The following is a 27,704-nucleotide window of genomic DNA, read 5'->3' as shown; positions in this document are numbered from 1 at the left end:
GCACCTGAAACAAGATGTGCAATAAATATTGAAGACAGGATTATTCTTATGCATGCTAAACCATACTGAACGTTCTGAAACCTGCTGATTCTAGTTAATACAACCCTGTGTTCATTCTACATGAGTAGATCTACCTCACTCTTGTTAAAGTTATATGATATTCTATAGAGTAGACGTACCATTTAGTCATTCCTCCACTGTTGGATATTTATTTTTACATTTCTTTTTTGAAATACCAATAGTGGATGCCGTAATAATACATCCTTATACCCTTGTGCTCATATTTCTGTAAGATAAAGACTGAGAAGTGGAATCACTCTATCACACTCATATGGAAAATGTCTAAAAGAAATTTCCAGATTAAAAGAGGCGTGTGAATGAGTAATCAGGATCCTGATTTAGGCAGACAATATGTAATTATGGAAAGCACACTAGACTTGAAGACAGAAGACCCAAATCCCAGTGGTCGCTCTCTCACTTATCTTGGAAGACACTGTTTGTGCTTTCATTTGTTCAAAAAGATGTACTGAATTCTGCCTACTCTGTGCCAGGCCCAGTGTTAGAGACTAGGAAAGCAAAGATGAATAAGAAGGGTCCTTGCCCTCAAGAAATTGCCACTAGTTGGTGTGGAGACAGACACGTAAACAGATGGCAGTTGCTCACTGTGTGACTTTTGGAAGTTGCTTCACCTCCTGAAGGTCGATTCATTTTTCTGTAAAATGAGAAATAGTCCTTATGCTAAAGGATTGTCGTGAATATGAAATGAAATAATGTCTGAGAAGTGCCCTGCACAGTGCCTGGCACATAGTACGCACTCAGTAAATGGAAGCTCTCATTATTGTTTCAGTAACAGGATAATCATAACAAGCAGTTCGCTGTAGCTGCTGTGATAGAAGTTCCACCTCTCTGCACTCGTCTCTACAGTAGCAAAGGAATTGTTGAGATAACAAGACAGCAAATACAAGTGGCACTCAATAAATATTAGGCTCTTTTCTTGTCTTTTTATATTGAGACAAAGGGTGAATAAGCAGATGGAAATGAAAACATCCATATGTTTGAACACAGTAGGAATCTTCCTGTTCCGTGGGTCACAGAGCCAAATCTGGGCACTTCTTCAGCTACACAGATTTCACCCCTGGCCGTATCTGAACATCTGGAATGAGGCTGCATACCTACCTGCCCACAGCCACAAGTAATCATGGAGACAGGATGTTCATATGGCCCAGGGCTGATGGCTGCCTCCTGCAGGGGATTTTTTTTCTCCCAGTTTACTCAGCACCCCTTCACTCCATCCTTAATGGGGTCACTTATTTCCTTGACATTGACTCTTGTGAAATAGTTTTCTTTCTTTCCCACATGGATATAAAAACAAGAATTAAAGGAAGTGTACTTTGATACCAAAAATTCTGAGCTTTAGTTACTAATTAAGTTTAAAGATAATTCTAGAGGCAAATGTAAGCAGAATTAAGTGATAAAAAGAATAGTATAGGGCTGGCCCCACGGCATAGTGGTTAAGTTGGCATGTTCCACTTTGGTGGCCTGGGGTTCACCTGTTTGGATCCCAGGTGTGGACCTACACACCACTCATCAAGCCATGCTGTGGTGTTATCCCACATACAAAATAGAGGAAGACTGCCACAGATGTTAGCCCAGTGCCAATCTTCCTCACCAAAAACAAAAAGAAAAGAATCGTATAAATATTTGGGATGAGCTCTCTATTTTAGGGATTAACTAGTGTCTAATTACTGGACACATTTCTTTCCCCTCTGTTTATTTACTTCCCTGGAGGGTTTTAAAAGCACTGATATTTATTTCTGCTGTCTGGATGTGTGCCTGGCTCTGCAGATCATACCACATTCCCCTGGGTTTTTACAAGTTGATTCTCCTTGTAGAGACAGCGTGGTGCAGTAGCCTAGAGCCCAAGTTTTGGCATCAAGCAGTCTTGAGTTTGAATTCTAGCTCTTCTGTTTACCAGCTCTGGAATCTCAGGCAAAAATCTCTGAAGCTCCGTTTCCTCATCTGCCCAACATGGACAATATTAGTATCATTAATACTATGATATTAGCATTATAGAATGAACATGGGTTAAAAGAATGGGGTTGAAAGAGATAATACATGTAAATAGCTCAACACAGTCTCACGGTACATGCTCTTAATTTTCAGTCATGATCATGATCATTTTTATTTTCATTAAGGTGCCTCATGCAGTGCTTGGCACATGGCTGATGCTCAAAACCTGGTAGCCATTACCATAAATTACCTACAGTTCCTAACTGCCAGGATTATGGCTTTGTTATTCAATTTTTTAATTTGTTAGCAATTAACATGATCTTTGGCCTAGTCCTTAGGAATTTGTCCCATCGTCTCTGTAACTCTGACTGTGCCTGGCACCATTCCTGGCACATAGTAGGCACTCAGTACATAGTTGTTGAATCATATTCAACTGAACTAAACATCATTCAGACATTAGCACAAAAGCTGTGTCACTAAATAGCTGTCATTCCAAAACTGACAGCCAACCCTGACACAGACATGCTTGCACTGTCTGTAAGCCATGATTTCAACTTCCTGCATTACAGACATCTCGGTTAATATTCCATTCCACTCACATGACCCTTAGAAAGAAAGGACAAATTAATAGAAACATCTAGCTTAGCAGCTAGGAGAATGAGCTTGGGTCCAGGTAGATCCAGGCTTACATCCTGGCTCCACCACTGTCAGTGGGTCAGTTACTTAATCTCTCTGAGAACCTCAGTTTTCCCACCTGTGAAAATGTCACCAGGTTATGGTGAGAATAGTGCCTTCCATACGCTGTTCTCTTTTCCCAGAACAGTCTTCCCCATGTTTCACTGCTGCTTTTTTCAGCTTGACTGTCACTTCTTCCAGAACGCCTCCCCTGCCACCCATGGTGGGTTCACTGTTATATTCTCCCTATATTACCTGCCAGTTACCCTTTGTAATTACTTCTTCAACTACTCACTTCCTTTCTGGATTGTGAACTCCCACAGGATAGGGATGATGTCTGTCTCATTCATTCCTGTGTCCCCAGTGCCTAACAGTCTCATGGCACATATTTGGGGTGGACTATATTTTTTCCCTGAGTGAAATAATGAGATAATAAGGCAAATATACACAGAGCGTAACCTTTAGCAAGCTCTCAATAAATGGGATATATTATTAGTAACAACATAGTATTGGTGCTGAGTTTATTCACCTTGAGAAAACCAATATAGTGAGAGGAGCAACAAATTAGAGAGAGGTATTGTGAACCTAGCTCTGTATCTTCATTTGTTATATGTCCTTGGGCAACACCTTATTCTTTTCATTTTTCCACTATTAAAAGGAACACAAGACATTCACCCTGGTGTCCAACTTAGCTTGGATCTTGTAGGGTCTGCCCTTTGCCAGACCACACCTGACAGGCTATCCCCGCGGATGCCCAGAGTTTCCTGATAGAGATCCTATAGCTGTACTCCTCTGCTTTCTCAGCTGCTAGTTGTTGACCCCTGACCCTTCTCCATTCTGACCCTGTCTAGCCCCTCAGTTTGTAACACCAATTGGCTACCTCCCAGCTTCCAACCTTGAACTACACTCATCCTCACAATAAAGTCCAAAATCCTTAAAGTGCCAGCTGAAGCCTCATCTTCTTCCCACCTTCCCCTTGCTCACTGTTCTCTAGTCACTGGGCTTTTCTGAAGTTCCTGGAGGCCCTAATCTCCTTGATTCAAGGCCTTTGGACCTGCCAGTCTCCCTGCTTGGAGTATTGTCCCCACTCTCTTTATGAGACTAACCCCTACTCAACCTTCAAGTGTCAGCTTTAACATCTCTTCTTCAGGGAGCATTAATTGGCTCCCTTGGAAGAAATTAGGTTTCCCTATTGCATGTCATTTTCCTTGTAGATTGGATGTGATACATTGTCATAGCTTCACATTTTAAAAGAGAAGAATCTGGACTTAAATGTGAAATTTCTGTTTTTAATGCTGGCAAGTGATTTAAAAATTGTAAAATACTGAGGGCCGAAACAAAACACTGTAGGTTAGTGACCACTTGTGACCTGCCTATTTGCAGCCCGAGCTGTTCAACCTTTGGCTATACTTGGTAACTATTTCTGTGTTAATCATCACTCCATTTATTAACTGTCTACTCCATGCCAGGCACTGTGGTTGGTGCTTTACGTAGATGATTTCATGTACTATCCAAAACCACCTGTGAGGTCAAGTAAGGTTCAGAGAGGTTAAGACACTTGCCCAAGGTCACAAGCCATAAGTGGTCGAGCCAGGTGCTAACAGTCTCTCCACTGGACTACTGTGTGTCAAGGTACAATTTGTCGGTTTAGAATGGGAGAAGGGAGAAGCTTCTGAAGTTCTGCCTAACAACAACTATTAATATTTGTTGTGTGCTCACTATGTGCCAGGCACTGTACTAAGCACTTTACGTGATCTGACTTAGTCCTCACAACATCTATGTAAAGGAGCTACTGGTATCATCCCCATTTTATAGATGAGGAAACTGAGGTATAGAACAGATATCTGATTTACCAAAGTCAAGTCAGGATTCAAACCCAGACGGTCTGATGCCACAGTCCCCACTCTTAGTAACTCCTAACACCCATTTGGGTTTGTGGCAGAGTAGTGGGCTGAAGGGGAAAGGGAAAAATTTACAAGTCACTCTTTCTCCAATCCAGAGCCCTACAGAGGACTCAACTGAGAGAGGAATTCCCCTACGTTAGTTCCATGAACCTGCTATTGAGAGATGTGACCTGCAGGTGGCAGCAACATGAACAGTCTCTCAATTCTGCAATGTTCAAAGCTATAGTAAGGAAATTTTATACAGTCAGATTCACTCATTTGCATATTGTTCTTTGATTGGCCCAATTAATTCTTTGCGAATTAACTGGAGTTGGTTCTCAGCCCAGTGAGAATTGCCAGGCTTGTAGAGCCCTTCACAGGTGCGAAAAGAGAGAGCCATCAGGGTTTGAAACTACAGAGAAGTCATCCAGTACAACCATTGACGTGATTTTAAACTATTCGGTGGACCTGTGTTTCAGTAGTCCCCTGACACTTTTTGAGTTCTTAGCTTTTAAGAAAAAAATTCCTATTGCTTTTTGTTGTTGTTGTTTTTAACGTAGCATAATGTATACATTTAAGGAAAAATTCAATAGCACAAAAGGATACATAATGTAAAGTTAGTCTCTATCACGCTTACCCCAAGCCCGACTATGTTCCCACCCTAGAGGAAAGCTTATGTATCCTTCCAGGTATAGACCACGGATATAAAAGTAGATGCATATAACCTCCCTTCCCCCAGGTTTACTGAGGTATAATTGACATGCATATATCCTTTAAAAAAATGATAACTTAAAACTATAAACTTCTAGAAGAAAACGTAGGGAGAAATTTTTGTGATCTTTGGTTAGGCAGAGGTTTCTTAGATATAACATGATTCACAGGAGAAAAAAATAGACAAATTGGACTTAAATAAAAATTTTAAAATTTTCCTTTGTGAAAGATTCTGTTCAGAGAATGAAAGATAAACCACAGACTAAGAGAAAACATTTGCAAATTACATATCTGATAAAGGTCTTGTACCCAGAATATGTAAAGAACTCTCACAACTCAATAATAAAGAAAACAAACAATCCAGTAAAAGAATGGGCATAACACGAGTGTAGATACTTCACTAAAGAAGATAGACAGATGGCAAATCAGCACGTGAGAAGAGTCTGAATATCATCAGTCATGAGGGAAATGCAGATTTCATTGAGATACCGCTACACACATATTGGAATGGCTAAAAACAACTAATTTTAAAAAAACTGACAATACCAAATGCTGATAAGCAGGCAGAGCAACTGGATTGGAGCTCTCATTCTTGCTGGTGGAAATGCAAAACAGTGCAGCTATTTTGGGAAAGAGTTTGGTTTTTTTAAACAAATAATGTTGGATTGTACACTTACCACATAACTTGGCAATCCCATTCCTAGGTATTCACCCAAGATAAATAAAACTTTTGTTTACACAAAAATCTGTACATGAATGTTTATAGTAGCTTCATTCACAGTTGAAAAAAGTGGAAACAATCCCAATGTCCTAAAACTGGTGACTGGAGAAACAAACTATGGTATATCGATACAATGGAATATTTCTCAGCAATAAGAAGAAACAAACTACTGATACATGCAACAACATGGATGTATCCCATATGGATATTCTAAATGAAAGTAGTCAGACTCGAAAAGCTACATATTTTTTTATTCCACTTATATGACTTTCTGGAATAAGCCAAATTATAGGAACAGAAAACAGATCAGTGGATGCCATGGGCTGGACGTGGGGAGAGTGACTGACAACCAAAAAGCACGAGGGACTATTTTGGGCTGATGGAACAGTTCTTACCTAGAATCACGGTGGTGGTTATACAGGTGTATGCATTTGACTCATAGAACTGAACACCAAAAAGAATGAAATTTACTATATGTAAAAAAAAATTGTTTACAAAACAAAACCCAATACTTCCACCTGGCCACCACCACCAAAGCCATTGATTTCAGGTTGGTATAACAAGAGTTGTTGATATAAATAAATTACAGTTTTTCCTTCCAAAAAAAAAAAGGCAGAATATTTTGCAAACTGCTCTGCTCCATGCTTTTCAAAAAAATAGAAAACCATTTTTCAAGCATATCGAAAAATAGAGAGGTTTATATGATAAACACCTAAGTACCTTTCACCAACTTTGTCAAATCCTAACGTTTTGCCTTATTTTCTTACAATTTTTTTCAAGAAAGAAAATATCAGAGATTTTTTTTTTTGAAAGATTTCATTTTTCCTTTTTCTCCCAAAGCCCTCAGGTACATAGTTGTGAATTTTTAATTTTTTTTTAGGAAGACTAGCCCTGAGCTAACATCTGCTAATCCTCCTCTTTTTTGCTGAGGAAGACTGGCCCTGAGCTAACATCTGTGCCCATCTTTCTCCACTTTATATGTGGGACGCCTACCACAGCATGGCTTACCAAGTGGTGCCATGTCCGCAGCCGGGATCCGAACCGGCAAACCCTAGGCCGCCAAAGCAGAACATGCACACTTAACCGCTGCACCACCGGGCCAGCCCCATAGTTGTGTACTTTTAGTTGTGGGTCCTTCTAGTTGTGGCATGTGGGACACCGCCTCAGCATGGCTTGATGAGTAGTGCCATGTCCTCACCCAGGATTCAAACTGGCGAAACCCTGGGCTGCCGAAGCAGAGCATGGGAACTTAACCACTCGGCCACGGGGCTGGCCCCCAGAGATATGTTTTAAGCCCCAATGCATCCCTCCTTTCACCCATTCCTTTCCTCTCTCCTCAAGATGTAATCACTTGCCTGAATATTTTATTTCCACACATGATTTTATATTTTTACTACACATATATGAATTCTTAAACAGGATGTAGTATTGTTTGGCATGTTTTAAAGTTTTATATACATGGTATCAAGCTATATATTTAACCTTCTGCAACTTGTTTTTTTCCCTCAACATTTTTATTTAATTATTTATTTATTTATTTTTAATTTTTTGTTAAGGTTATGATAGTTAACAACCTTGTGAAATTACAGTTGTACATCATTATTAGTCATGTTGTAGGTACACCACTTCACCCCTAGTGCCCTCCCCCAACCCCCCTTTCCCCTGGTAACCACCGATCAGTTCTCTTTGTCCATATGTTAACTACCACCTATGAGTGGAGTCATACAGAGTTCGTCTTTCTCTGTCTGGCTTATTTCACTCAGCATAATACCCTCAAGGTCTATCCATGTTGTTGTGAATGGGACAACTTTGTCCTTTTTTATGGCTGAGTAGTATTCCATTGTATATATATACCATATCTTCTTTATCCAATCATCAGTTGCTGGGCACTTAGATTGGTTCCATGACTTGGCTATTGTGAATAATGCTGTGATGAACACAGGGGTGCATGGGACTTTTGGAATTGCTGATTTCAGGTTCTTAGGATAGATACCCAGTAGTGGGATGGCTGGGTCATAAGGTATTTCTATTCTTAACTTTTTGAGGAATCTCCATACTGTTTTCCATAGTGGCTGCACCAGTTTGGTTCCCACCAGCAGTGTATGAGGGTTCCTTTTTCTCCACAGCCTCTCCAACATTTGTCACTCTTGGTTTTGGATATTTTTGCCATTCTAACAGGCATAAGGTGATATCTTAGTGTAGCTTTGATTTGCATTTCCCTGATGATTAGTGATGATGAGCATCTTTTCATGTGTCTATTGGCCATCCGTATATCTTCTTTGGATAAATGTCTGTTCATGTCCCCTGCCCATTTTGTAATTGGGTTGTTTGATTTTTTTATTGTTGAGTTGTGTGAGTTCTTTGTATATTATGGAGATTAACCCTTTGTCAGATAAATAACTTGTAAATATTTTTTCCCAATTAGTGGGCCGTTTTTTTGTTTCAATCCTGTTTTCCCTTGCCTTGAAGAAGCTCTTTAGTCTGATGAAGTCCCATTTGTTTATTCTGTCTATTGTTTCCCTCATGTGAGGGGTTATGGTGTCCGAAAAGATTCTTTTGAAGCTGATGTCAAAGAGTGTACTGCTGATATTTTCTTCTAGAAGACTTATTGTTTCAGGCCTAATCTTTAGGTCTTTGATTCATTTTGAGTTTATTTTAGTAAATGGTGAAAAAGAATGGTTTATTTTCATTCTTTTACATGTGGCTGTCCAGTTTTCCCAACACCACTTGTTGAAGAGACTTTCTTTCCTCCATTGTAGGCCCTCAGCTCCTTTGTCAAAGATTAGCTGTCCATTGATGTATGGTTTTATTTCTGGGCTTTCAATTCTGTTCCATTGATCTGTGCATCTGTTTTTGTACCAGTACCATGCTGTTTTGATTGCTGTAGCTTTGTAGTATGCTTTGAAGTCAGGGATTGTGATGCCTCCAGCTTTGTTCTTCTTTCTCAGGATTGCTTAAGCAATTCGGGGTCTTTTGTTGCCCCATATGAATTTTAGGATTCTTTGTTCAATTTCTGTAAAGAATGACATTGGAATTCTGATTGGGATAGCGTTGAATCTGTAGATTGCTTTAGGTAGTATGGACATTTTAATTATGTTTATTCTTCCAACTCATGTGCATGGAATGTCTTTCCATCTCTTTATGTTGTCGTCGATTTCTTTCAAGAAGGTCTTGTAGTTTTCATTGTATAGTTCTTTCACTTCCTTGGTTAAATTTATCCCAAGGTATTTTATTCTTTTTGTTGTGATCGTGAATGGGATTGAGTTTTTGAGATCTTTTTCTGTTAGTTCATTGTTAGCATATAGAAATGCTACTGATTTATGTATGTTGATTTTATACCCTGCAACTTTGCTGTAGTTGTTGATTGTTTCTAATAGTTTTTCTATGGAGTCTTTGGGGTTTTCTATATATAAGATCATGTTGTCTGCAAACAACGAGAGTTTTACTTCTTCGTTGCCTATTTGGATTCCTTTTATTTCTTTTTCCTGCCAAATTGCTCTGGCCAAAACCTCCAGTACTATGTTGAATAAGAGTGGTGAAAGTGGGCACCCTTGTCTTGTTCCTGTTCTGAGAGGGATGGGTTTCAGTTTTTGTCCATTGAGTATGATGTTGGCTGTAGGTTTGTCATATATGGCCTTTATTATGTTGAGGTACTTACCTTCTATACCTATTTTATTGAGGGTTTTTATCATAAATGGATGTTGGATCTTGTCAAATGCTTTCTCTGCATCTATTGAGATGATCATGTGGTTTTTGTTTCTCATTTTGTTAATGTAGTGAATCATGTTGATTGACTTGCGGATGTTGAACCATCCCTGTGTCCCTGGTATAAATCCCACTTGGTCATGGTGTATAATCTTTTTGATGTATTGCTGTATTCGGTTTGCCAAAATTTTGTTGAGGATTTTTGCATCTATGTTCATCAGTGATATCGGCCTGTAGTTCTCCTTCTTTGTGTTGTCCTTGTCAGGTTTGGGGATCAGGGTGATGTTGGCTTCATAGAATGTATTAGGGAGTGTTCCATCTTCCTCTATTTTCTGGAATAGTTTGAGAAGGATACGTATTAAATCTTCTTTGAATGTTTGGTAGCATTCTCCAGAGAAGCCGTCTGGTCCTGGACTCTTATTTTGGGGGAAGTTTTTGATTACTGTTTCTATTTCTTTACTTGTGATTGGTCTATTCAGATTCTCTATTTCTTCCTGATTCAGTTTGGGTAGGTTGTATGAGTCTAGGAATTTATCCATTTCTTCTAGGTTGTTCAATTTGTTGGCATATAGTTTTTCATAGTATTCTCTTATGATCCTTTGTATTTCTTCAGTATCTGTTGTGATTTCTCCTCTCTCGTTTCTAATTTTATTTATTTGAGACTTCTCTCTTTTTTTTTTTCAGTGAGTCTGGCTAAGGGTTTGTCGATTTTGTTAATTTTTTCAAAGAACCAACTCTTTGTTTCATTGATCCTTTCTACTGTCTTTTTTGTTTCAATATCATTTATTTCTGCTCTTATTTTTATTATTTCCCTTCTTCTACTGACTTTGGGCTTTGTTTGTTCTTCTTTTTCTAATTCTGTTAGGTGTTGTTTGAGTTCGTTTATGTAAGATTTTTCTTGCTTATTGAGGTGAGCCTGTATTGCAATGAATTTCCCTCTTAGGACTGCCTTTGCTGCGTCCCAAATAATTTGGTACGGTGTGTTTTCATTTTCATTTGTCTCCAGATGATATTTGATTTATTCTTTAATTTCTTCAATAATCCATTGTTTGTTCAGTAGCATGTTGTTTAGTCTCCACATTTTTGGCCCTTTCCCAGCTTTATTCTTGTAGTTGATTTCTAGTTTCATAGCATTATGATCAGAAAAGATGCTTGATATTATTTCAACTCTCTTGAACTGATTGATGCTTGCTTTGTTTCCCAAGATATGGTCTATCCTTGAGACTGTTCCATGTGTGCTTGAGAAGAATGTGTAACCTGCTGTTTTTGGATGAAGTGTCCTATATATATCTATTAGGTCCATCTGATCTAATTTTTCATTTAATTCTATAATTAAAGGAATATTATATAATATTATAATAATTTGAGGAATATTAGCCTTGAGCTAACATCCGTGCCCATCTTCCTCTATTTTGTATGTGGGATGCCACCATAGCATGGCTTGAAAGCAGTGTGTAGGTCCATGCCTGGGATCCAAACGGGCAAACCCTGGGCCGCCGAAGCAGAGTCCGTGAACTTAACCGCTATGCCACTGGGCTGGCCCCAACATTTTGCTTTATCCATGTTGATCTCCACAGTTTTATTCACTCTATTTTGTAATATTCTATGTTATGAATATATTACAGCTGATTTGCCCATTCTCCAGTAGACAGATTTTTAGACTGTCCCCAATTTTTTTTTTGTTTGCAATTTCAAACAGTGCTACAATGAACATTCTTGCACCTGCAGCCTGTGTCCATGTTCATTGTTGAAAACTCGGAAGCTTAAGAAAAATAGAAAGACATAAACTAATATTACCCACCCAAACGGTTATTGTTTATTGAGCATTTAACATATATCAGGTACAGTGCTGGGCACTTTATGTATGTTACTTTATTTACTTCTCACACCAACCTATATATTAGGTACTTTTATGCTTCCCATTGCACAATGAAGAAACTGAATCTTGACTTTAAATAACTTAGCCAATGGCACACAGGAAGTGGAAGAACAGTTCTTTAGTACCAAAGCCCACGCTCTTAACATTATGCTCCAATAATGCCCATAAGCTCCAAATCCAGAAATATTCATGGTTAGAAATAGTCTTTATTGTTAATTGGTCTCTCAGAAGATGAGAGACCTGCCCAGGCCACTTCTCATTAAAACAATTATATCGGGAGAATGATAAATATGCCAAAAAGTATATCTATCCCAATGGATGAATTTTTACAAATTGAAGATAACCAATAGCCAGCACCCAGATCCAGCTCAAAAACAGAACATTACCAGCACCCAGCAAACCTCCTCTCACCTTCTTCCAGACACCACTCTTCCACTCTGAAGGGTAGCTGCAATCCTAGCTTTCAACAGAATATTTTTGCCTGTTTTTAGTTTATATATGTGAAATCATACAGTATATACTCTTTTCCTGGCTTCTTTCACTTAATATTATTTGTGAGAGTCATCCATATGGTTGAGTATAGTGTGTTATAGGGCACAAAGGACATATGGGACAACATACATTTTGCAAAGAATTATGAATGCCCCTGAGTCTTTTGTCAATATTATTGCCAGCAATTACATTGACGACTAGGTGATAGATTGGATCTAATGTACAGCATGGGTGAATCTGAGCATTGCAAGGGATGGCCTGGGACCTCTGCTGCCTTACCTCACAGCCTCTCAGCCCTACCTTAGATTCTAGTTGAAGCTGCAGAAAACAGTTCAATGAGGGCTTCCATTCTCCTCGAGTCTTTCTGCGTTCTGTCCTGGAGCTTTTCCTAAACCAGGATATAAGACACTGGTGGGAGCCTGCTCAGACGTGCAAGAGGAGGTGATGCTCCCTGGGGTAATCCTAACCACTGGTGGATGGAAGCCCATGGATAAATGCTTCTCCATGGCAGTCCTTAGGTGGACCATGCTGAGACACATTCTAGATAATCCTCAGATGGTTTTGGTAGGATCTGGACCCAGGTGCCTACAGCAGTGATCACCTTGGTAATGCATCCTTGTTTTGGCTTCTCCTCCTTTCCTATTTCACTCTGGACTTTCACTTTAAATCCCTGGGATCATCTTCCAAGTAAATTACCTGCAACTAGTACTTGTCTCGGGTTCTGCTTTCTGGGGGGAATACTAATTAAGACATATGTAAAATATCTGGTACATGATAGATACTCAAGAAAAAGTAGCAGTTTTATTATTACTACCACTGCTACTGTTACCATCAGTATTAGTGACCTGGGGTTTCACAATTGCCATCTCTTTCAGTCCCCTTCCCAATGGAAGATAGCGCAGCTCCACAATTAGAGCATCCATGGCAATCATTTCTGTTTTGGTCCTAAGAGTACTGGGAAACCATTGAAGGATTTTCTTTCTTTTTTTAAACCAGTTTTTCAAATATATTATTTTTTAGGTTTAGTAAAGTATGATTAACAAACGATAAACTGCACATATTTAAAGTGTGCAGTTTGATGAGTTTTGATATATTTAAAACTCATCATACACCCTTGAAACCATAACCATAGCCAAGATAACTAACATACCCATCACCCCCAAAAGTTTCCTCCTCCCTTTTACCATCCCTCCCGGCCATGCCTCTGCCTCCTTGGTCCCCAGGTAACCACCAATCTGCTTTCTGTCACTATAGTTTGCATTTCTAGAATTTTATTCAAATGGAGTCATACAGAAAGTACTCTTTTTATGTCTGGCTTCTTTCACTCAGCATAGTTAAGATTCATCATGTTGTTGTGTCTATCAACAGCCCATTCCTTTTATTACTGAAGAGTATTCCATTTCATAAATATTCATTCACCTCTTGAAGGACATTTGTTTCTAGACTTCGGCTATTACCAATAAAGCTGCTATGAACATTCATGTTCAAGTCTTTGTGTAAATGTATGCTTTCATTTGTCTTGGGTAAATAGGTATAGTGTAATGGTTGTGACATACAGTAGGTGTATATTTAAGTTTTAAAAAACTATCAAACTGTTTTCCAAAGTGGTTGTATCATTTTATAATCCTACCAGCAGTGAATGAGAATTCTTGTCGCTCTGCTTTCTTGCTAACACTTGATAGTGCCAGCTGTGGTGTGCAGTGTTATCTCATTGTGGTTTTAACTGGCATTTCCCTAACATCTTTCATGTTTTTATTTGCCATCTGTTTATCTCCTTTGGAAAAGTGTCTGTTTAAATCATTTTTTAAACTTGTCTTATTTGTTTGTCTTATTGAGTTGAAAGAGTTCTTTGTATATTCTAGATACTAGTCCTTTGTTGGATATAGGTTTTGCTGCTGTTTCATCCAAGTCTGTGGCTTGCCTTTTCATTTCATAAGGGTCCTAAACAGCAAAAGTTTTAATTTTGATGATGTGCAATTGATCAGTTTTCTTCTTTTATGGATTGTGTTTCTAAAGGTCACATAGATTTTTCTTTTGTGCTTTCCTCTAGAAGTTTTGTAGCTTTAGGTTGTACACTTAGGTCTAATTTAGGTTGTGACACAATGGTTTGGCATTTAGAAAGATCCTCGGCAGCATCAAGGAAGGTGTTTAGAGGCTGATAGCCTGGAGGCCTGAAACTAGCCAGACTGAGAGAGGTGACAGTAGCTTCCTCACAGCTATAGTAGTGGAGAAAGTGGAAAGAACTGAGATATTTGAGATGCAGAATAACTGGACTTAATCGGCTGAAAGAGGTGTCAAGAACGATTCCTGAGTTTCTTCCTTATGCACAAAATTGAGGGTAACTTGCTTCTAAATTTTTTGCACTTCAGATTGGCCCTCAATAGTTTTCCTTTTGGGGAGATTATAATTGAAATTTAGCCAGACAGGGACTGGACACAGTTTTCTAAAACAACACACTTACATCAGCTCCCTCCTTAGGCACTGCCTGGAGCCCAGTACTGAACTTTGTTCTCTCAAGTCCAGAGACCTTTGCTCTCCTCGGCACCAGGAAAGACGCCCAAGTTTTTTTCCACGCAGGACGCCGGCAGCGGGTGGCGCATGCCCAGAGAGGCCATGTGGGGCCGACCGCCCGGAGAGCAAAGAGCGAGGGGTTCCCGCCATTTTGTCCAGCCGGCGATACAACTGGCCTCTGCTGGAGACTACAAGTCCCGTGAGCCCCCGCAGCGGCACTTCCTACCCCCTCACTGTCCGGCCCGCTCCCTGTTCCCCCCCGTCCTGGGGGCCGAAGGCTCTGGCGGCCAGCGGGCCAGGTAGGATTTCCGGGGGAAACTACAGTGGAGTCTGAGGAGGCGGCGGCGGCGGCGGCGACCCAGGTGAGTTCAGCTAGCTAGAGAGAGTGAGCGGGAAGTGCGCGGAGTCGGGCTTCGGGCGTCTCATAGGCTCGGACCGCGTTCTTGGCTCCGCGAGGGGGTCTCGGTCCAGCGAGGGTAACGGCCCGGGCCGCGGTCGCGTCGGGCCAGGGCGGGACGGACCGGGCCGCCGCCTCCTCCTCTGCCGCCGCCCTCCCACTCCGGTCCCGCCGTGGCTTCTCCGCCCGCGGCGCGCCCAGAGCAGGCTCGCCCTCTCCGCCTCCGCTACTTGGCGGGGCCCTTTTGTCTGGGCTGCTTTGTGCCCCTTTGTGCCCGTGCGTGGAGTCGCCTCCTCGGAGGAGCCCGCCCGTCCAGTCCCAGACGGGGACCGATCCCTGGGGATCCGGTTACAGTAACTGGATTTGGTCAAAGTCCATTTTTCAAAACCGAGCTCTCTTAGACCTCCGCATCCCGGCTGGGCAGAACGGAGGCTCTAGGCAGACGGAGTTTCTGTTGAACACCTCGAGGTTATTGTCCAACTCCTAAACGTCAGCCCCGCGGCGTCGGGGCACGGATCTCCTGCAGGCGTTCTTCTCGGTAGGGGAATGAGCCTGTGGAAAAGAAGTGAGACCCCCTCTCGGGGAAACTGGGAGGGGACCGAATTTGCTGCGTTGTCTGTGTAGGTCGCAGCTGTGATCGGGGAACCGAAGAACCAATGCGGATGGGCATAATGGTAGTTCACACACCTCTCGGATCTCCGAGGAGAGAAAGTGATTTATAGGGCAGCGAGCAGCCTTTCCATTCATTGCATGCAGAAAAGGACTACAGTACTTCATCCAGCCCCCCGGTTCCTCGTCCCCGAACCCCCCGATCCCTTTCCTATTTCCTCTGCTTAAAACAAAAAGTTGAAAGCAAACCTCCCTTAATAGAAAGATCTACTTTGTAGAGAAACCAGAAACCTAGTGGCTTCTAGAAAGCACTCGAAGTTAAAAGAAATGAAGCCAGTTTGAGGGAAAAGACCTAGTTGCTACTTACTGCAACCGATGAATCGTGTGAATTTGATCACATTCTGTTAGATAGGGGTAACTTCATGTCCCGGTGGACGAGTGCATTGCTAGATTCGGCTTAAGATAAAGCTTTCTGAGGGCCATTGCAGATACTTCTTTTGAAAAAAAGATTCATTAGTGTTTCAAGACAACCAGGGCCCCTTTACCTGAATCAGGAAAGGTTATTGAAGTTATATAGGTTAATAGGGAGGCAAATAAAGGCTTTTGTACTTGATTAGAGATCTCACAATGGAAGTGATTTACTCTGAGAATCCCAGATTGTTGGTGATATTTTATAGGGATGGAGGTCTTCAAAGCAGTTGTTCTTCAGTTTTTAATCCAGCAGCGAGCGGGGGTTATTTGTATTTTCCTCGCTGTGTTTTGAAGAAGCATCCACAGAATTGCTGTAGACGTTTTAAAAATAAGGAACAGCAGTTGCTAATTTACTTATTTGTTACTTATTTGTTCAAACATGAGGATGCTATCAGTGTTATTTTTTGAAAATAGCTGATATACATTATGTAATTAATTCTCACTACACTTCTGTGAGGTGATTGTTCTCTCATTTTACAGGTGATAAATGTTAAATTTACACCCTCGGAAATGTTAAATGACTTGCCCAAGGTCACACAGTTAACCTAGATAGGGAATTGTAGGGTAAACCATACTTCAAGTCCAGTCCTCTTTCCACTGCCTTACACCTATTGCAGTTACTTATTATACTACCCACAGTTTGTGACTTGCTAAAATTTAAATATTGGGGGAAAATAATGGAAATATTTTCCAATCAGAGCACAAATTGATTTATAGAGAACTGGAGTTTCTAGAACTATAAACACTGTCATACTGAACCATACGTCACACTGAACGTTGGTCTCATCACCTTGTGTTATGGTTTGCCCTGACTGCTTGTGCCTAGGCAGAATGGCAATGGTATGAAGCCCTGGGGTGGAAGGGTGGTGAATTACTGTGCTGTGGGTTTTTTTTTTTTTTTTGAGGAGGATTAGCCCTGAGCTAACTGCTGCCAATCCTCCTCTTTTTGCTGAGGAAGACTGGCCCTGAGCTAACATCCGTGCCCATCTTCCTCTACTTTATATGTGGGACGCCTGCCACAGCATGGGTTGACAAGTGGTGCCGTGTCCACACCGGGGATTCCAACCAGCAAACCCCGGGCCGCTGAAGCAGAACGTGTGCATTTAACCGCTGTGCCACCGAGCCAGCCCCCTGTGCTGTGGTTTTGACTAATCATTAGTAAAAGGTTTTTACTAAAAGGTTTTGACTAATCTTTGCTTAAAGTTTTATTAAGAAATATGTTGGAGAACATATATACATACAATAGCTTTGGTTGCTTCAGCTAACATTGAAGAAAGAACTGAAATTCAGATGCTTTCCTAGCCAGAGTCAAGATTCATCAAGAAAATGCTTTCTTTAGTTTTTGCTTTTAATAAAAACTTTTAATCAGTTTCAAACCTGCAGTTTAAGTCTTGGATTTATGTCAGTACATGCCAAGAATATAACATCAGAAATAGAAACCCACTTCACTTCCCTTACTTAAATTCTTCTTAGGTAAAATGCATAACATGCCAATGGAATTGAGTCAATACAATTAGTCTAGCCTTTCTAACTAGTAGAAGCCTGTTAGAAATCTCTTATTATGCCGCCGTAATGGGAAGGAACTTTTTTCTTTTGTGCATTTTGCTGTTGGTCTACTTTATTTTCAAATACATCCATTCGTTCAATCAACACATGTTTATTGAAAGGCTGTTGTGTTCTGAGCACTGTTGTAGACTCTGAGGACAAAACAATGAGAACAAGTCTTTTCCCTCTTGGGGCTTACAGACTGATTGGGGATGCGGGGGAGAGGAGTGGAGGGAGGAGTCGTAGAGTAAGCAAGTACTAAATAAATAAAATCCCCTTATTTCCTGTGCAACCTTGAGCAGTAACCTCTTTGAACTTTAGTTTTCTCACCTTTAACTTGAGGGTAATGATTCCTGTTCTACCTAGCTTGTGGAATTGTTTCCAGAAGCGAGTAGGGTAAGAATTTGGTTGCATTATACCCTTCAAATTCCTGTAGTAAATGATTGTTACTACTATTAGAAAAGGAAAAGGACCACTGGAAGAAGATTGTTTAGAAAGAGACAAAGAGAATGGATGGATTCTCTGGTCTAAGAGAATCTGATGTTAACTTCTGTGACTTTTTTTTTTTTTTGAGGAGGATTAGCCCTGAGCTAACATCTGCTGCCAGTCCCCCTCTTTTTGCTGAGGAAGACTGGCCCTGAGCTAACATCTGTGCCCATCTTCCTCTACTTTATATGTGGGACTCCTGCCACAGCATGGCTTGACAAGCTGTGTGTAGATCCACAGCTGGGATCCGATCTGGCGAACGCTGGGCCGCTGCAGTGGAATGTAGGAACTTAACCACTGCGCCGCCAGGCCAGCGCCTCTGTGACTGTTAGTCACATCCTTACATGGGCTACCGTAACCTTTTATGTGGACCGCTTTTATGGCACTTGTCAAATAAGACCATTATTATTTGTTCTACCTTGTCACAGTTGACTGTCTTAATGGCAGGGACTAGGTCCTAGTCTACATCCTTACTGCGCAGCACACGGCTCCAGGTATTTCATTGGAACTTTGTAAATGTTTGTTGAATGAGTGAATGAATAACAAAGTGTGCAGGGACGATTGTAGAGAATACCAGAACACAAATGCAAAGCCAAAATAGTTCTTTTCGTCAGCAGATTTTCTGTTTTGCCCATTGTGTGCTAGGATCTGGGTTGTGTTCTGGCAGCACAAAGATGTGAAGGTGTATAGTCTCTGCCTTGAAAAGCTTACATTACAACACCTAACAGCGTGGTGAGTGTTAAATAGAGGCATGTTATAATGTAGGTAAGGGACTTACTGGCTGTTTTGGTAGACAGTGAAGGATGGCATTATAGAGGAAGTGATTTTGGAGCTTGTTCTTGAGGGATAAATAAGAATTCACCAGGGAGACCAGTTACAATTAAGGTTATTCCAGCCAGATGGGGCAGCTTGAGCATAGGAATGGAGATGGGAAAGTATAAGGTGTGTGTCTGGGAAGGAGTGAGTAGTCTGGTATGGCTAGAGGGTATTGCAGTTGGTTTTTAACGTTTTTTGGTTCAGATACCCCCTCTAGAAAATTTGAGAAGAGCAGAAGATTTTCACTCCAGAAAACTGCACATAAGCAAACATATGCATATAGTTTTAGAAAGTTGTGGAATACTTAGGGGGTCTCTGGACCCCTGGGGTTGAGGAATTGAAGAGTACAATGGCTGGTGAAAGGAAAGATTGATGGCTGGGTGCTGAGCATTCAAAATGCTTTGCTAAAGATTACGATTGGGGAAATGCTAAACCATCTCAGGATTTCAAGCAGGTAGTTGATATAATCTAATCTGTGTTGAAACGTAATTGCTTGCTGTCTTCAGGGGAGGTTAGAGGGTCTAGGAGAGAGATTTAGAGCACGTGCTAAAAAGAGGCAGGATAGAGGGCCTTTTTTTGTTCTGATTTTAAAGGATGGAATAGGTTTGACATGTTGAAAGGAAGAGGAAAAGAAGCTAGCAGAGAGGCAGATATTGAAGATCTGCACGAGAGAAAAGGGAGATGATAGAGAAGGCTTGGGAGGAGATTAAATCTACAGCTCATAGAGAGGGGAGCCCTGAAAAGGAAACATGAAGGAAGGATGGGAGAAGACATTTTTGGAAGTGATGGAGATGGAAGTTGAAATTGGAGTAGTTACCAGCTGCTTATTCTGTACCCACACTTTGATCTAGGTACTTTTAAATGTGTGATTTCACTTTACAAAAATTGTATAGAATGGATGAGCATTCTTATTTGACAGTTGAAGAAATTATAGCTCAGAGAGATTAACTAAATTTCCCAAAGGCACCATGTAAATTAGGGAAGAGATCTGGGACCCAAATATATTTCAACTCCAAAGCTCAGGATCGTAATTTCTGCCTTAGAGGGTCTGTTAATATCTGACGACCTCTTTTTTTAAATCTTCCTTTCTGAAGGAATCGGATAAGTTATCTGCATAATGATAAAAGGATGGAGTAGGCCAGCCCACTCGAGAGAGTGTTAAAGTTTGGAATAGCTGTCATGGAACAGGTAAGGGAGCCAACCAGAGATGAGCAAAAGGACTGCTGAACAGCAGTTAGGCCCCGGCCGAGTCAGACACACATTATGCGATAGTCCATCCATTCTATCTCCTACATTCTCAGTTAGATAACATTTTTTGAATACTGTTGACGTGGGCCTTAGAGGGAGACACACTATATTGTAATGGTAGGAGCTGGTGCCACTGTCTCTGAGCAAGTCACAAAGCTTGTGCTTCAATTTTCTCATCTCTCAAAGGGTGTGGATTAGTTGATCTCTCAAATTCTAGGATTTTATGATTTATAACCAAAAACATTCCAAGGGGTTTTAGGAGAGGAAGTGTGTTTAGTGGCTGTTTGATTTTTAGGGAAGAGATGGTTGAAACTATACAGCTTCCAGATTCAAGCTTGGTTTTCAGTTTAACTTCTCTTTTATGTTGAAAGCACCAGTTGTTTGTTTTGACCATCTGAAAGTTCTGACATATTTGCTTAATGTAGTGCATTTACTGCCTTTGGAGTCTGAAGACCTGGGTTCTAGTTCCAGTTCTGTCACTTACTAGCTGTGACTATCCAAGTCAGCTAACCTTGTTAAACTTTAGTTTCTTCATTTATAAAAAAGGTAGTAACCATTTCTTCAGAGGTATCAGATGAGATAATGTATGTGAGAAGTCTTTGTAAACTGTATAATGTTTAATAAATATGAGAAAAGATACTGTTATATCTGGCAAAGGAAAGGGGGGTAGTACTGTGATCAGTGCTGTACGAGGGAGGGAGCACTGGTTTAAAATAGATCCTTCAATTCTGGAGTACTGAGTGGTAAGGGAAGCCTCTCAGGGTGTGAACTGTCAGTGCTTTGAATTTAGAAATTTATTTGTAGTATATGGTGTTGCTAGGTGTTCTTTCAGGTATACATTTAAAATCAAATCTAGGGACCTGCCCGGTGGCACAGTGGTTAAGTTCGCACGTTCCGCTTTGGCGGCCCAGGGTTTGCCAGTTCAGATCCTGGGTGCGGACATGGCACCACTTGGCACGCCATGCTGTGGTAGGCATCCCACATATAAAGTAGAGGAAGATGGACATGGATGTTAGCTCAGGGCCAGCCTTCCTCAGCAAAAAGAGGAGGATTGGCAGCAGATGTTAGCTCACAGCTAATCTTCCTCAAAAAAAATTAAAAAAATAAAAATAAAATCTAATCTTGAATCAAATCTGTGACTTAAAAAAACTTCATTGTTAAAGATTCTCTACATTTATTCTCTCAAATGTGGTGGACTTGTTAGCCAAATTCCTAGGAGTATTTTTTAGGTAGATGTTGACTGTATTTTATGTAAGGGTAGATAATTTTTTTTTTTTAAAGATCTTATTTTTCCTTTTTCTCTCCAAAGCCCCCCAGTACATAGTTGTGTATTTGTAGTTGTGGGTCCTTGTAGTTGTGGCATGTGGGATGCTGCCTCAGCATGGCCTGGTGAGCAGCGCCATGTCTGCGCCCAGGATTTGAACCGGTGAAATCCTGGGCTGCCGAAGCGGAGCGCGTGAACTTAACCACTCGGCCATGGGGCTGACCCCTAGATAACAATTTTATGATTGTCTCACAGAACTTGAGTGCGGTGCTTGGTTTATTTCCCTTATGGGTGGCTGGTTCTGATGGAACTCAAGATATTTAATCTGTTACAGAGAACTCTCTCACCCTGCCTTGCCCTGCATATGCCATCGAGTTGATAACCAGGGTACTTGATTCTCCCTACCCAGCAGCTTACTCTCCCTTTGCACTTTGGTTGGAAATACAGTGTCAAAAGTTGACAAAAAAGATTAATGATTCATCCTTACCTTGAGTGATCCCAAAGGTCGGAGATTTGTCCGCCTCTCTGCAGGGCACCTTTCCCTCTTGCAGTGTGTATACCTCCTCATTCTTTCTCCCCACCACAGTACCTGTTTGTGAAAATAAACTGAATTAAGAATTCCTGTGTTGTTGGTTTCACTTGATCGAACCATTACAAATAATGTTGCCACATAGGTTTTTGTATGTGTAACTTTTTTCTTTTAAAATGAGATTACTGAATCAGTAGGTATGAACATTTGTATAGTGTTTATTGGTATTACCAAATTGTTTGCCAACATCAGTGTTCTAATTTGCAGCATTACTAACAGTTTACGGTGCTTGTTTATTCACAACCAATCTTACTAATAATGGATTTTAATATTTTAAAATAAATATATTTCTATGCAAATCAAACAAATCAAAACCACAATGAGACACCACCTCATGCCTGTCAGAATGGCTATTAAAAAGAAAGGAAGTAACAGGTGTTGGAGAGGATGTGGAGAAAAGGGAACCCTCGTACATTCCTGGTAGGAATGTAAACTGGTGCAGCCACTATGGAAAACAGCATGGAGATTTCTCAGAAAATTAAAAATAGAACTACTATATCATCCAGCTATTCCACTTTTGGTTTATTTATCCAAAAACCTGAAAACACTAATTTGAAAAGATATGTGCACCCCTATGTTCATTGCAACATTATTCAAGTAGCCAAAACTTGGAAACAGTCTAAATCTAAGTGCTCATCAACGGATGAATGGATAAAGAAGATATGGGGCGTGTGTGTGTGTGTGTATGTATACATATATATATATTATATATATATATATATATAATGGAATACTACTCAACCATAAAAAAAGAGGAGATCTTGCTGTTTGTGACAATGTGGATGGACCTTGAGAGTATTATGCTAAGTGAAATAAGTCAGATGGAGAAAGCCAAATACCATATGATTTCACTCATACGAGGAATTTAAAACAACACCAACAAACAACAAACACATAGATACAGAAAATAGCTTGGTGGTTACCCAGGCAGGGTGGTGGGGGGGGTTGCAAAAGAGGTAAAGGGGAACATTTGTACGGTGATGAACGGCAGCTAGACTTTCGGTGGTGAACGTGATATAGTCTCTACAGAAGTTGAAATATAGTGATGAACACCTGAAACTTATATAATGCTATAAACCAGTGTTACTTCAATAAAAAAATAAAGGATAAAATAAATATATTTCCAGTTTAATAGTTATAAATGGTACATAATTATTGTTTTAACATTTTAATTATTAAGAAAGTCAAACATTTTTTCATATGACTGCAAATTCTGTTCTTGTCTCTTGCTTATTATCTATTTAGCTCTCTGTGATCTTAGATACTTTTGTAAGCCTTTTATTGTGGATATTAATTTATTTTCAAGTTTATTGAAAGATTTTCCCCAGTCCGTGGTGTTTATTTTTATTTTAATTTTTTGTACAGAAACCTACATATGTCATGCCATAGCTATTCACTGTTTCCTCTGTAATTTCTTGTATTTCTTCCGTCATTAGAAAATTATTTCTCCATAAGAGGAGTACTTTGTTAATTTCTCAACTTCTGTTTCTATAATTTTTTTTTAACTTTTGGAAAAATTAATTGTGATATGTGGGATAAAAATGTTATTCTGAATTAATTTTTTTCAGAATGCTACCCAGTATTCCTAGTGGCCATTGTTTTGTGAAGACATTTTGAGCTTTGGAAGACACTATATTAAAGTGTTCTTATTCATCTTGAGATACTGATATCCACCTAGGTCATTAGAAATTAAAAATCCACGGCTGGCCCGGTGGCACAGCGGTTAAGTTTGCACGTTCCAATTCTTGGCGGCCCAGGGTTCGCCGGTTCGGATCCTGGGTGCAGACATGGCACCGCTTGGCAAAAAGCCATGCTGTGGTAGGCATCCCACATATAAAGTAGAGGAAGATGGGCATGGATGTTAACTCAGGGCCAGTCTTCCTCAGCAAAAAGAGGAGGATTGGCAGTAGTTAGCTCAGGGCTAATCTTCCTCAAAAAAAAAAAATTTAAAAATCCTCCCTATAAGGGATCAAGAATATTAAAAAAAGAAAAGTATCTTTCTCATGCTAGTGTTGATGATGTATTTCATTCTTCTTTACCTCAGCATACTGTTCTTAGAGAAATGTTTGTCCTTTGGGAAAGCTTGGGTGGGTCGGTTGTTTTTTAAACAAGGTAAGAAAGTGGAGCCCTGAAGCGATTCCCCGCCCCCTCCAGTGAGTGACAAGTAGAAAGGGAGAAGATTCCTAAGGGAGAATAGCCTCACCTCTTCTTCCCCTCTGTCATGGATAAATCCCTGTTAAAAATACTGCCAGTAGATACCAAGGAGGAACCAAATAGAACCAGTCCTAAGGTGTGAAGAATACTTTCGAGTTCCCTTTACTTGCACCTGCCCAACTTTGCTTCCTGTTCTCTCCTCTGAATTTACATTTGAGGGAGAGCATTACAGTTTAGGATATGGATGCATGTTTCCTGGATGTGTTAAAAGATGACACAATACCTGTTACCTATTGGTGATGCCAGTAAGACTGGAAATTTTACTCACAGTCTTTTACGTATTCTACATGCTTACATACAATTAGGTAAGAGAGAACTGGCTTCTGGGACAGCATCTTTGTGTAATTGGGAGAGGGGCTTCATCCTTCCGCTGTAGCCACAGACCACTGAGGACCGTTCTGTTAAGTGAATATATCTCTGCATACTGTGGCATGAGATGAATGAGCAGTCTGTTTCTTTGCAACTGCATTAAACATTGCACACTGTTTTTTAATTGTAGTAATATTTACCATTTTAACCTTTTTTAAGTGTACAATTCAGTGACATTAAGTACATTTACAACGTTGTACAACCATCACCACTATCCATTTCCATAACCTTTTTGTCATCTCAAACAGAAACTCTGTACCCACTAAATAACAACTCCCATTGCCCTCCCCTCTCAGCCTCTGGTAACCTCTGTTCTGCTTTCTGTCTGTGAATTTGCCTTTCTAGGTGCCTCCTATAAGTGGAATCAGTCATATAATATTTGTCGTTTTGTGTCTGGCTTATTTCTTTATGTTTTTTAAACTGTCTCCTCTTTGTGCTTACATTTGTTTTATTTTGTAGAAAATCAGAAGCTCCCTTCAAGTGTCTTCACTCTCCGGAGGAAAGGCACCATTTTAATGAGGTAGAAAAGCAAGCATTTGCCTCTCTTCAGGGCACTTATGTTAAGCAGTTAATAACAAAAGGTTTAGAGGATTTGGTAAATAAAGTATTTTAGTATGTGCTAGTGTTTTGGAGGGCACAACAGAAAAGAAAATATTAAAGAGCAATTTTTGAGCAACTTCCTTCTTTTAACTAAAAGAGATCAAAAGGGTTAACCTCCCAAACATCAATTATGCCATATTAAATTCCTGTAAAGAATGAACCTAAGTATCATTTCATGAAGAAATCTTTATGCTTGCTATCAGTATGATCTAGGCATACATGAAACTGTTTTTTTTCAAAGTCTAAGTCAGTCTTTCCACTGATCATTTTTACTTGATTTCTAACATCATGTAAATATTTGTAACCAAATTTCATCTACTAAAAAGAAACTTTTCTTACCTGAAGCCCAACTTTAGTTTCAAGTGTTCCAGGAGAGAAATATGATAATTAATTCTGATCTGCAATTATTGAAAATAGTTTTTAACTGTAAAGGAAATGTACAGTAAGAAATTCAGGTAGCATAGAAATAATAAAAACCTAAAGTCCTTTCTGTCACCGTACTCTCTCTTATTCCCACTCCTGTCCCTTCCAGACTTCCACAGAGTTACCACTGATTAACAATTTTGGTTAGTATCCTTCTATTCCTACCTTTTGTTATGCAACTTGTTTCATTTTTTATTTGACACTAGGTTGAGTATATAGTTTTCATCAGAACAAAGTAGATATCCTTCATTCTTTTTAATGTCTGCATAGTATTCTGTGTATGAAGGTTTCATATTTAACCATTTTCCTATTGACAGACATTTCAGGTATGTCCAATTTTTGTCATTATAAATAATACTCCCACAATATCTTTGCGAGTAGATCTAGTTTAGAAGTGGAATTGCTGGGTTGAAGGCTTACAGATTTTCCATTTGATTCGTACTGCCAAAATGCCCTCCAAAAAGGTCTACCAAATTACCTTTGGACTCACTTCATGAGAGTGTACTTTTCCGTGCATTAGCATCATTTATTCATCTATTGAATACCACCAATACTGGATATTTTTTCCCAGCTTTATTGAGATATGCTTAACAAATAAAAATTGTATGTATTTAAGTTGTACAATGTGATGTTTTGATGTACGTGTACATTGTGAAATGATTACCACAATCAAGCTGATGAACATATCCATCACCTCACAGTTACCATTTGTGTGTGTGTGTATGGTGAGATCACTTGAGGTCTACTCTTAGCAAATTTCAAGTATGTAATACGTTGTTATTAACTATAGTCACTGTGCTGTGCATCAGGTCTCTAGAACTTATTCATCTTATAACCTTTGATCAATATCTCTCCTTTTACCCTGCCTCTCCCTCCACACTAGATATTTTAAATCTTCAAATTTCTGGCCGTTCTAATAGGCAAGAAAAGTCAAAACAAAACTTGTTTTACTTTGGCGTTTTCCTTATTAGTAATCAGATTGAACATATTTTCTTGTTTATTAGCCATTTCTATTTCTTCAGTGAATTCCCTGTTATCATTCCCATTTATCAGTTCGTGTGTCTTCATCACATAATTATTGTAAAAGGTCAAGTTGACAACAAATATGAATTTCATTTGTTTACATTTTAAATTTTGGAATAGAATTATATTTGGAGATTTTATAAAAAAGACTCTCAGCTATTCTCAGCTCAAACATAGTTAATGTTTGTTGCCAAAATTTTTTTTAAAAAGATTTCATATGTGATATCACTGCATCCTGTAGCTTTTAAAAGTATGTTTTGGGGCCAGCCTGGTGGTGCAGCGGTCAAGTGTGCATGTTGCTCTTCAGCGGCCTGGGGTTTGCTGGTTCGGATCCCAGGTGCGGACATGGCATCGCTTGGCAAAAGCCATGCTGTGGTAGGCGTCCCACATATAAAGTAGAGGAAGATGGGCATGGATGTTAGCTCCCGGCCAGTCTTCCTCAGCAAAAAGAGGAGGATTGGTAGCAGTTAGCTCAGGGCTAATCTTCCTCAAAAAAAAAAAAGGAAGGTTTTGTTTGGGGGTTTTTCTCTCAAAATGTGATGTATATAATGCCAGAAAGAAACAGTGCTCCATTTTTCTCAGTGTAGATTTTGTCGTGCTCTGTGATTGTGAATTGCCGTTGCTAAGTTCTCTAAGTATTTTCACTGAAAGTAATGTCCTTTATAACTCACTAATGATGTTTCTTGAGTCCTTTTGCTTATCACTGAGCCACACCTCTGTTTTAAAGAGCTGATTCATGCCTGTTAGTGGTAACAGGACCATGTTTAACTAGGAGGAGGAGGTCACAATTTTTCTTGAAAGGGGACATTAGTCCTGTTTTTATGTCTTTGCCCTTAAGTAATATGTTAGATTGTTGATTATTTGTGCCTGAAAGTAAACTTTTCTTAAGTGTAACTTTTTCGAACAGACTTTTAAAAGACATTTGTAAAACGCCATCTTTACTGAGAGCATGATTATATATCTTTTTGAATTTTATTTTCTTTGTGATAAGGCAAAAACAAATCAAGTTCTTAATGAACTGATTGCTTGTAGCTACCAAATTTCTGTGCAGAGTATTAACAAA

The 27,704-nt window shown here is 39.8% G+C and overlaps 1 protein-coding gene and 1 long non-coding RNA gene across 10 annotated transcripts in view; one reads left to right on the top strand and one right to left on the bottom strand.

Annotated features, from left to right (window-relative positions):
- LOC139045338 (uncharacterized) overlaps window positions 1-27,704 on the bottom strand; it is a 76,060-nt gene that overhangs the window by 10,990 nt on the left and 37,366 nt on the right. Inside the window, exon 2 of one of the 2 annotated variants that reach the window (XR_011503518.1) lies at window positions 21,911-22,012. This is a non-coding gene — a long non-coding RNA (uncharacterized lncRNA). Of the gene's footprint in view, window positions 1-21,202; window positions 22,013-27,704 lie in introns of those variants that run through there. The other variant, XR_011503517.1, reaches the window with a different exon arrangement.
- The window catches only part of PHACTR4 (phosphatase and actin regulator 4), a 94,175-nt gene continuing 81,170 nt past the window's right edge, over window positions 14,700-27,704 (top strand). For all 8 annotated transcript variants that reach the window (XM_014853634.3, XM_014853632.3, XM_070510592.1 and 5 more), the window contains exon 1: window positions 14,700-14,949. The gene's annotated coding sequence lies outside the window, so the exon portion shown is untranslated. The remainder of the gene's footprint in view (window positions 14,950-27,704) is intronic.

This window comes from Equus asinus, chromosome 5, assembly GCF_041296235.1.
Source record: "Equus asinus isolate D_3611 breed Donkey chromosome 5, EquAss-T2T_v2, whole genome shotgun sequence".
In the NCBI taxonomy this organism is placed as follows: domain Eukaryota; kingdom Metazoa; phylum Chordata; class Mammalia; order Perissodactyla; family Equidae; genus Equus; species Equus asinus.
The sequence above is the reverse complement of the archived record's forward strand: the minus strand, read 5'-3'. Positions and strand labels throughout refer to the sequence as shown.